General features: G+C 42.1%; 1 pseudogene; it reads left to right on the forward strand.

The window, feature by feature from the left end:
- The first annotated feature begins 4,477 nt into the window (after nucleotides 1–4,477).
- Nucleotides 4,478–4,595, forward strand: LOC124557378 (annotated as a pseudogene).
- Nucleotides 4,596–9,671: the final 5,076 nt, after the last annotated feature.

The raw sequence follows: 9,671 nt of genomic DNA on the forward strand, positions 1-9,671 counted from the left end.
CTTTCTAGTCAAGTTTATACAGAGAAAATTCTCGCATTACATAGTTGTTCAAATCATCATTTTTTTGTGTTCATTTCAGAACCATATGCCCAAGTAGAGGGATATATCGTGTTACGATTAACATATCGGTGACCACCGGTGGCATTCAACCTCTCTCTCACACAACTAAAAGCAGGAAGAACGCTTTAATTGAATTAATTTTTGGCTTTCTTAAATAACTAAACAACTGATAATTTTGTGTGGGACTTGAGACGAGATGTACTCGATCACACGGGGCTATCTATCCGGTAATAAATATTTTTCAATTTTATAATGTATTTCTATCACAGTCTGCATTCCTCTGTTCATTGTATTAAAAAGTTTCTTTTGGTTGAACATATAATAACAGAGCGAGGTGGACGTCGGTTCAAACCCACATCCGCTCATCGTTATTTAGGCTTTTCGTGATTTCCGTAAATCACTTCAGGCAAATGCCGGGATGGTTCCTTTGAAATGGCACAGCAGATTTCCATCCCCATCCTTCCCTAATCCGATTGGACCAATGACCCCGCTGTTTGATCCCCTTCCCCGAATCAATCAACCAACATGACTTAATACACTCCTGGAAATGGAAAAAAGAACACATTGACACCGGTGTGTCAGACCCACCATACTTGCTCCGGACACTGCGAGAGGGCTGTACAAGCAATGATCACACGCACGACACAGCGGACACACCAGGAACCGCGGTGTTGGCCGTTGAATGGCGCTAGCTGCGCAGCATTTGTGCACCGCCGCCGTCAGTGTCAGCCAGTTTGCCGTGGCATACGGAGCTCCATCGCAGTCTTTAACACTGGTAGCATGCCGCGACAGCGTGGACGTGAACCGTATGTGCAGTTGACGGACTTTGAGCGAGGGCGGATAGTGGGCATGCGGGAGGCCGGGTGGACGTACCGCCGAATTGCTCAACACGTGGGGCGTGAGGTCTCCACAGTACATCGATGTTGTCGCCAGTGGTCGGCGGAAGGTGCATGTGCCCGTCGACCTGGGACCGGACCGCAGCGACGCACGGATGCACGCCAAGACCGTAGGATCCTACGCAGTGCCGTAGGGGACCGCACCGCCACTTCCCAGCAAATTAGGGACACTGTTGCTCCTGGGGTATCGGCGAGGACCATTCGCAACCGTCTCCATGAAGCTGGGCTACGGTCCCGCACACCGTTAGGCCGTCTTCCGCTCACGCCCCAACATCGTGCAGCCCGCCTCCAGTGGTGTCGCGACAGGCGTGAATGGAGGGACGAATGGAGACGTGTCGTCTTCAGCGATGAGAGTCGCTTCTGCCTTGGTGCCAATGATGGTCGTATGCGTGTTTGGCGCCGTGCAGGTGAGCGCCACAATCAGGACTGCTTTCGACCGAGGCGCACAGGGCCAACACCCGGCATCATGGTGTGGGGAGCGATCTCCTACACTGGCCGTACACCACTGGTGATCGTCGAGGGGACACTGAATAGTGCACGGTACATCCAAACCGTCATCGAACCCATCGTTCTACCATTCCTAGACCGGCAAGGGAACTTGCTATTCCAACAGGACAATGCACGTCCGCATGTATCCCGTGCCACCCAACGTGCTCTAGAAGGTGTAAGTCAACTACCCTGGCCAGCAAGATCTCCGGATCTGTCCCCCATTGAGCATGTTTGGGACTGGATGAAGCGTCGTCTCACGCGGTCTGCACGTCCAGCACGAACGCTGGTCCAACTGAGGCGCCAGGTGGAAATGGCATGGCAAGCCGTTCCACAGGACTACAACCAGCATCTCTACGATCGTCTCCATGGGAGAATAGCAGCCTGCATTGCTGCGAAAGGTGGATATACACTGTACTAGTGCCGACATTGTGCATGCTCTGTTGCCTGTGTCTATGTGCCTGTGGTTCTGTCAGTGTGATCATGTGATGTATCTGACCCCAGGAATGTGTCAATAAAGTTTCCCCTTCCTGGGACAATGAATTCACAGTGTTCTTATTTCAATTTCCAGGAGTGTATATTTGTACCATTACTGGGTTTCTTCACGGTGTCTGTTCCCGTTTAACGGATTTGTTCGAATAGGAAATGGACTTGCCTTACTTCGCCACGGACTCTTTTGCTCTTTTTCGTAATATTTACAGCTACCAATTAACTCAACCACGTATAGTTTACTGGTGTACGCAGTTCTAAGTAGCGACGTCATCAGATCAGTCTCTCTACATAAATTTCGTCATTGTTTATCAGGTTCAAAAAGTTCTTGACGTTGGTGCTTAGTTTCATACTGTAAAGATGGCAAATATATTTATCTTGCATGAGTTTTGTCTACAAGATGATGCTCAATTCACTTCTGTTAAACAAAGTAACAGTATTCATGGTTAAGATTTGTTAAGCTGTTTCCTTCAGAAATTTTTCAATGAAATTCCTCTTGCGCTTCCAGAAGCTGTACTGTCGTCATTTAAATTTCCGAGTCACATTGCATTATCCAGGAATCGCCTCTGAAAATCAGAATAAAGCTTGTTTCAAAATTTTACTTGGACATTTAGTTTATTTTTTCAAGATAGCGGCAGGCCTGCACCGCATAAGACGGCGATTGGTTTCGTGTTCAAAACAAATAAATCCTAAGTTATAATTATTGAAATTAATGTGGAACTAGTAATATGATTTTGAAGAATGAAACACTGTTGAATTCAGCTCTTTTAGAAGTACCATACCAGCAGCAGAAATGTCTTAGTTCCACTTGGAAGAGTAAAGTTAATACAGATGTATGTGTTACTATTAAACCTATGGAAAGAATCCATACGTCGTTCAGTGAGGACTTTCTCACTATTCATCTAGATGAAAATATAATTATAACATCCTCAACGGTTCATGAAATAATTGAGAGGAACTGTTTAGCTAAGCATTCCGTTTACAATAAAATGTATATATCTACAGATACAGAAATCAGGCACTGGAAGGCAACGTTGAGGAATGTGGTACTATATGTGGCTGAACGAAAACACTAGAAAGATGTGGTGCAGAGCAACCACAGAGAGAAAAGAGAAAAATACTGATGAGAAATGAGTGCGAAGACGTAATGAAGGACTCTATAGAAGCATGAGGACAATATCATGAGAAATCAGACTGCGGGGCATTCAATCGAGATGAATGTGTATACAATGACCAAATGTGAATGGGGATTAACGGGTGTAACAAGAGGAAAGACAAGGACGTAGTGGACGGCTAAACTTACGTAGGACTCGTCGGAATTGACGATCACGGAGGGAGGGAAGGAAAACTGAAGAAGCAAGTACATACCAACCAAAATGCCAGAGGACAACGACAGAGAAGGATACGGGAAAAGAATAGAGAGTCACTCGTAGAGCAGACAAGAGGAAAGAATATTGCGGATCTCGGGAGAAGATCGTTCGAAAAGAAGGGGGAAGAGGTTCTGGGAAAGTAAGAAGAAAAATACAATCCTTAAAGGGACTATCTGTTTTCTTACAGAGCCCGTAGCGAAAGAAGAAGAGTGGTATTTTCAAAAAAAAAAAAAAAAAAAAAATTGTTCAAATGGCTCTGAGCACTATGGGACTTAACATCTGAGGTCATCAGTCCCCTAGAACTTGGAACTACTTAAACCTAACTAACCTAAGAACATCACACACATCCATGCCCGAGGCGGGATACGAACCTGCGACCTTAGCGGTAGGGCGGTTCCAGACTGAAGCGCCTAGAACCGCTCGGCCACACCGGCCAGCAGTGGTATTTTCCCACACTCGAGAAGGACATTGGAGACGGAGGGCTTACTCGGATTAGAGGACGATAAGGAAAGAATTAGGCAGTGAACTTTATAAGGCACCATCCCCGTATTTGCCTTATGTGACTTAAAGAAACCGTCTGAATCCAAAAGCTGGACGACCAGACACGAATTTGAGCCCCATTCCTGCCGAATGCGAGTCCAGCGCCCTCACTACTGTGTCACTTCCCACGGTCCTTCTTTTTCATTTCAACCCTAGATTTTAAAAAGAAGTAGTTATTTTGCATTCACATCAATGATAGTACATCAAGTATATGCAGTATCTTCTAAAGTATCCGGACACCCCTTTGTAATTTGGAACTGACCATTAGATGTCACAAGAGGTAGAACCGCCAATGTAAAAGGACGCGAGGAGTATCGTGTCGTCAGTAGAGGACCAGTAACAGCAGGATGGCTCATTCAGGAGAGCTTAGTGCCTTCGAACGCGGACTAAACATTGTATATCACCAGAGGAACAAATCCATCAGGGAGATTTCAACCCTTCTCAAGATACCCAAGTCGACTGTTGGTGATGTGATTCCGAAGTGGAAACACGAAGGAACACTTCTGAATAATTCAACACATGGCAGACCTCATATACTAACGAACTAGGACTATCGAGCATACCGGACAGTGGATGTCTGGAAACAAGTGATTTGAAGTGACGAATCACGTTATACCCTGTAGCAATTTGATGAAGGGCAACGTCCTTGCCACAATGGATACACCGGTTCCCGTCAGATCACCGAAGTTAAGCGCTGTCGGGCGTGGCCGGCACTTGGATGGGTGACCGTCTGGGCCGTCATGAGCTGTTGCCACTTTCCGGGGTGCACTCAACCTCCTGATGCCAACTGAGCAGCTAGTCGCCCGAATAGTAGCGGCTCCGGTCACAGAAAACCATCATAACGACTGGGAGAGCGGTGTGCTGACCACACCCACATTAATGTCCAGTAATAGGTGTCCAGATACTTTTGATCAGATAGTGTGAAAATAAAATACTAATAAGTTCACTGGAAGATAATAAATACTGTCTTAATTGACACATCCTTATTGTAATACTGTGTATGTTCTGGGCTCTGTGTGTCCGTCTGAAGACGTAATTTTCTTTTTATACCCTTTCTCTTGACCCTAAGCGGAAAGAGTTCGTGGAAAATTTTATGCCCTGTGATGAAAAGGTTGTTCATTAAAGGTTTGGAAACCAAAAACAAATAAAAAACAACGGAGAATGTGCTATGCTTTTAATGTGAACCACTGTACTTTATTGATGCGTTCCAATGTAAGTATTTCAAATTACTCAAATATTTGAGGCTGGCAAAATCTGTTAGCTCTTTTAACATACATTGAGGTCATTTTTATAGCAGTATGCCTGTATTTTCTGCATCAGGTTTTGATGATATCCATAGGGTTGAGCATATTCCACTACCAAATTGTTTTCTATGTGGTTAAAATGTAAAATTGTATCGAATGCACGTTCAAAAATGGAACACATATTGTGTTCCAACATTATGAAATACTTTTAACACAACGACCTTTTGACTCACAACCGCCATAGATGGAGGAAATATTCTACTTGTGAAATACAACTGGCTCTTTATTCACACTAAAAATTAGTACTATAGACAGGAGATCTCAAGTTCATTCCATATTTCTTGATTCCCAGAAGGCTTTTGACACTCCTCACAAGCGCGTTCTTAGCAAACTGCGTTTCTATGGAGTTTTGTCTCAACTGTGTGATTGGATTCGTGATTTCCCATCTGTAACGTCATAGTTCATAACAACTGATAGGAAGCTATCTAGTGAAACCGAAGTTATAACTCGGTTTTCCAGAGGAAGCGTTCTAAGCCCTGTGGTGTTCTCGATCTATATAAACGACTTAGGAGAAAATCCTGTCAGTCCACTTAACCTGTTTGCAGGTGTCTATACTATCTGGGAAAGCCATCAAAATCAATTAAAAATCTACTTACTCAAAATATCTGCATGGTGCCGAGAGAGACAGTTACTGAACAATGACAAGTGTGAGGTCCTCAACATGAGTACTTCAAATTTTCGTTAAATTTCACTTAGATATCATAAAACTTAAAGGTTTTCTATTCAAGTAAATACCTAGAGATTATAGTCACGAACATCTTAAATTGGAACCATTAGTACGCATAGAGATAAGTGTTGCCAACTGTTGCTGGGTAGGGGAACTATCAAAATTGACATTTGTGTCACCCCTAAGTGATATTTAGGGGTGAGACCAATGCAAGTTCTGATAGTTCTCATACCCAGCAACAAGTAGCAACCAGCACTTGTCTCTAAGCTTTTACATTTGAAGATTAGCCCGTTTTCCGCGCATATCTTCATATGATAAGCGAACCAGGATGGCAATCATTAAAACGAAGGCGTTTTTTGTTGCGACGAGGTCTTTTCATGAAACTGCAATAACCAACTTTTTCCTCCGAATGCCAAAATATTTTGTTGACTCCCATCTATGCGAGGAGAAATGATCATCATAATAAAATAAGAGAATCAGAGCTCACAGGGAAAGATTTAGATATTCATTTTTCCACTTGCTATTTGATAATGGAAGATCAGAGAAACAGGCAGAAAATGATCTTTGAACCCTCTGTCAAATATTTAAGTATAAATTGCAGTGTAGTCATGTAGATGTAGATGACATAATTTTTGGAACTGTTTTCATGATCTTGGAAATGGGGTTAAAAGTTCTTGCCTTTTAACCTATATAGTGGAGAGGACGAAATGGATAAGATATTTTGTTTATTATACTCTTATTGTCTTTGTGTCGCTCGATCACAATGTGTCAGATTACCAAACCAGTGGTTCGGGGCTCACTCCTTGGCTGTCGGACAGTTTTTACCATTTATCGCTTTTTTTGTCTTTGGTAATGATTTTTATTAAGTGAAAATGTCGTCTTGGACTGTGTTTAGGAGACGTCAGTAAACTGGGCACACCGTTTCCGCTTGAAATGCGCCTAGTAAAGCGTTGAAATGTTGATACCAACCCTCTGGTTGAAGACAGCTTTATCTTCTTGCTCGTATGCTATGAAATTTCCACATGAGACTCTGTGATGTGCGATCTTTGACCGACGCTTATATAGTTTCAAGTCCTAAAACACTTTCAAATTTCTGTACATCTTTGCTGTCTTGGACAAAAAAAAAGTCAACTGGTAAAATTAAATTACGATGAAATTAATATTTTAGCCACGGCCATCTTTTTAGCAGTAGACAATGTCTGCATTATCGGCCAATCGCACAAGTTCAAATATACGTATGCACACGTACAGTAATAGTGCGTCATGAAAACATTTCAAAATGTAGAGATAATTTGCGTAATTCGAATAATTACATCGTGATCTCTCATTTAAGATACCAGCAACAGTAAATACGATCGCCACACTGCAGCTTGAAACAACAATAGAATTTATATATCTCACAGTAAAATATAATAACTAAAACAATTTCACAACAGCGAATATTATTGATAACAAAATTGCAAAAGTTCTATCCGTACTTTAGTATTCAATAGTGTTACGTCACAAGCGCAGAATTATTTGTAAAATTAAACATTCCGAGTTACGTAGTTACGGCTCTTATTGTCTCTCATTCTCATTAGATAAAGGGATAAGTATTTTGGTCTTAGTTAACTCCCGTAATTTCTAAAGACTGGCGGCTATTGATTACACTGTCATTTAGGAGCTTGAGAAACTGTGCGCGCGTTCTGCTCCGAAAAATAGCCTCAGACTTCATAAATTCTGCGGAGACGGTTTTTCGAAGTCTGACAGTGAGATAAAGTACCCGTGAAATGCGGATATAAATACATATTGACCCAAAAATTAGTCGTCAGCGATACGCCACCTCGACTGCGCGCCGACGGAGAACACTTGGGGAATTCCGATTCTGGAAGCGCTTTGCCATGATTACAATGTTTTCTGCCTCGCTGGTTGCTTCGTTGATTGCATGAGTATTGGCTGCGAGGGGAGGGGTTGCAGGCACAGTTGATGAGAACCAATCAGAGGCGGAGCGACAGAGACGAGTATAGGTATCAAGTAATTTGCCGGTGGCCAATCGTGACGGAGCAAGACGGTCCCATCCCAATCAGTGTCTCTTGCCGCAGCGGGCCCCGCGTTCGTGAACGACATCCCAAGAATTGTGAACCTCACTCATGTTCACGGTCGCTCTCGCGGAAATGCTGAACGCAAAAGGACGGTGGCATTGCAGGCTACATTAGGTCGCGTCTCGTCACAACGTGACAAACGTCGCGGGAAAACAGAAAAACGCGCACTAGTAGGATCCCGGCTACGGTAATAAATGTGCGTCCGTGATCGGACTTCATATCGCTTCAAGTTTCTACTCGATAAAAAGGAACTTTTCCACGCATATCTGCGTTGTCGAAGAATGAAATACGACGTCGTAAATATCTCATTCGCGTGAATTTCTCGCAGTAATAACAGGAAATCTGCCTCATTTTTAGAGAATTATTTCTGCTCCCCACCGGTCGTTCCCTAATTCTGAAAATACAAAGGAGTGTAGCTCGTATTAAGATGGTTCTGATGATTAGAAAAAGCCTTAAAGTAATCCATAGACCATATACAGGGGATGCACACTGTGATGTGGGAAGTGTAAAATTAGCATAAATTGCACACACGTCTATAGGAAAATATATTTATATGGCTGCTTTCTCGGGAATTCTGTTTCTAATTACTGCCTATATCCACTCAAGAATTCTTCCACAGTACAGTATAAAAGGGGTTGTCGGTTTACATTTTCGGAAGACTACTGCTGGCGGTTGCATATTTTATTTCTGTCAGTAAACTGCCGAAGAATTTTATAGCTGTGCATTCCAGTCCTTTTCAAGCCAAAGTTAGATTCGTTAAAGTGTAGGGGGGATTATTTTTCTTTCTAGTATTTTACTACCTTCAGGCTCAAACTCAGTGTTGCCAGCAAGTTTCATTGCTGAAGAAATGTACCGTGAGGCTGTTATTAATATTCTTAACATTGTAATAGATATTTATAGCATAGACGTGTATGAATAGGGAGACATAATTCTGATTACTTTCTCTTACGCAATGAATCTCTCCAAAATATTGTCCCACAGGTAATCAACGAATGAAAATAGGCAAAAACTCTTCGATTCACTGACTTTCATTGTTCAAAAATTGCCAATTATTCTTCTGGTAAAAACTTTTGAAGCTTAATGTTCTAGGAACCCAAGTATGTAGCTCCTTCAGTTTAAGTATTCTTCTGTATACACACCCAAGAACTTTCTGTCCTGTTAATATACGAGTAAAACTGGAGAAGCAGTGTTTTTAGTGTTGTTAAAAGCTAGATCATTTGTAAAAAAAATTTAAGAACTTTCATAAGACCTAATTTACTTTTCTCTATGTTGATACTTCCTTATTCGGCCTTTATAATAATATCACTATCATGTGCAAAAGGAACTGCTTCTCTCTCATTCTTCAAGCAAAATTATCGATCAACACTGATACAGCTTGCTCAATGTTCAGAAACTATACAAAACGAAAAGCACTCGTAATACATAGACCTTATTTTCTTCCGCAATCGAGTTTCTCGAGTCTGATTACCGCTTTGTAAGTATAGTTACACATTCCTAGAGACGGAGCACTGGTATTGAGAATTCATGTACTTTCAACACTGCACCACAATCAGCAATCGTGATAATCTAATATATAAGAAACTAACCGCAATCGAGGTTGATAGTTTCTTATACACTGAGAATTCATATTTATTGCTGATGTACAAGTTGACTAAATGGCGAGTTTCTAGCACATGTAAGGTGGTACAAGTGCCGAACACAGAGGGAGCGTTCATAAAAAGAAAGAGAGAGAGAGAAAGAGATTTTAAAATCAGTGGTGACTAGAAATAGTTTGATGA

Source organism: Schistocerca americana, chromosome X (assembly GCF_021461395.2).
Source record: "Schistocerca americana isolate TAMUIC-IGC-003095 chromosome X, iqSchAmer2.1, whole genome shotgun sequence".
Taxonomy (NCBI): Eukaryota; Metazoa; Arthropoda; class Insecta; order Orthoptera; family Acrididae; genus Schistocerca; species Schistocerca americana.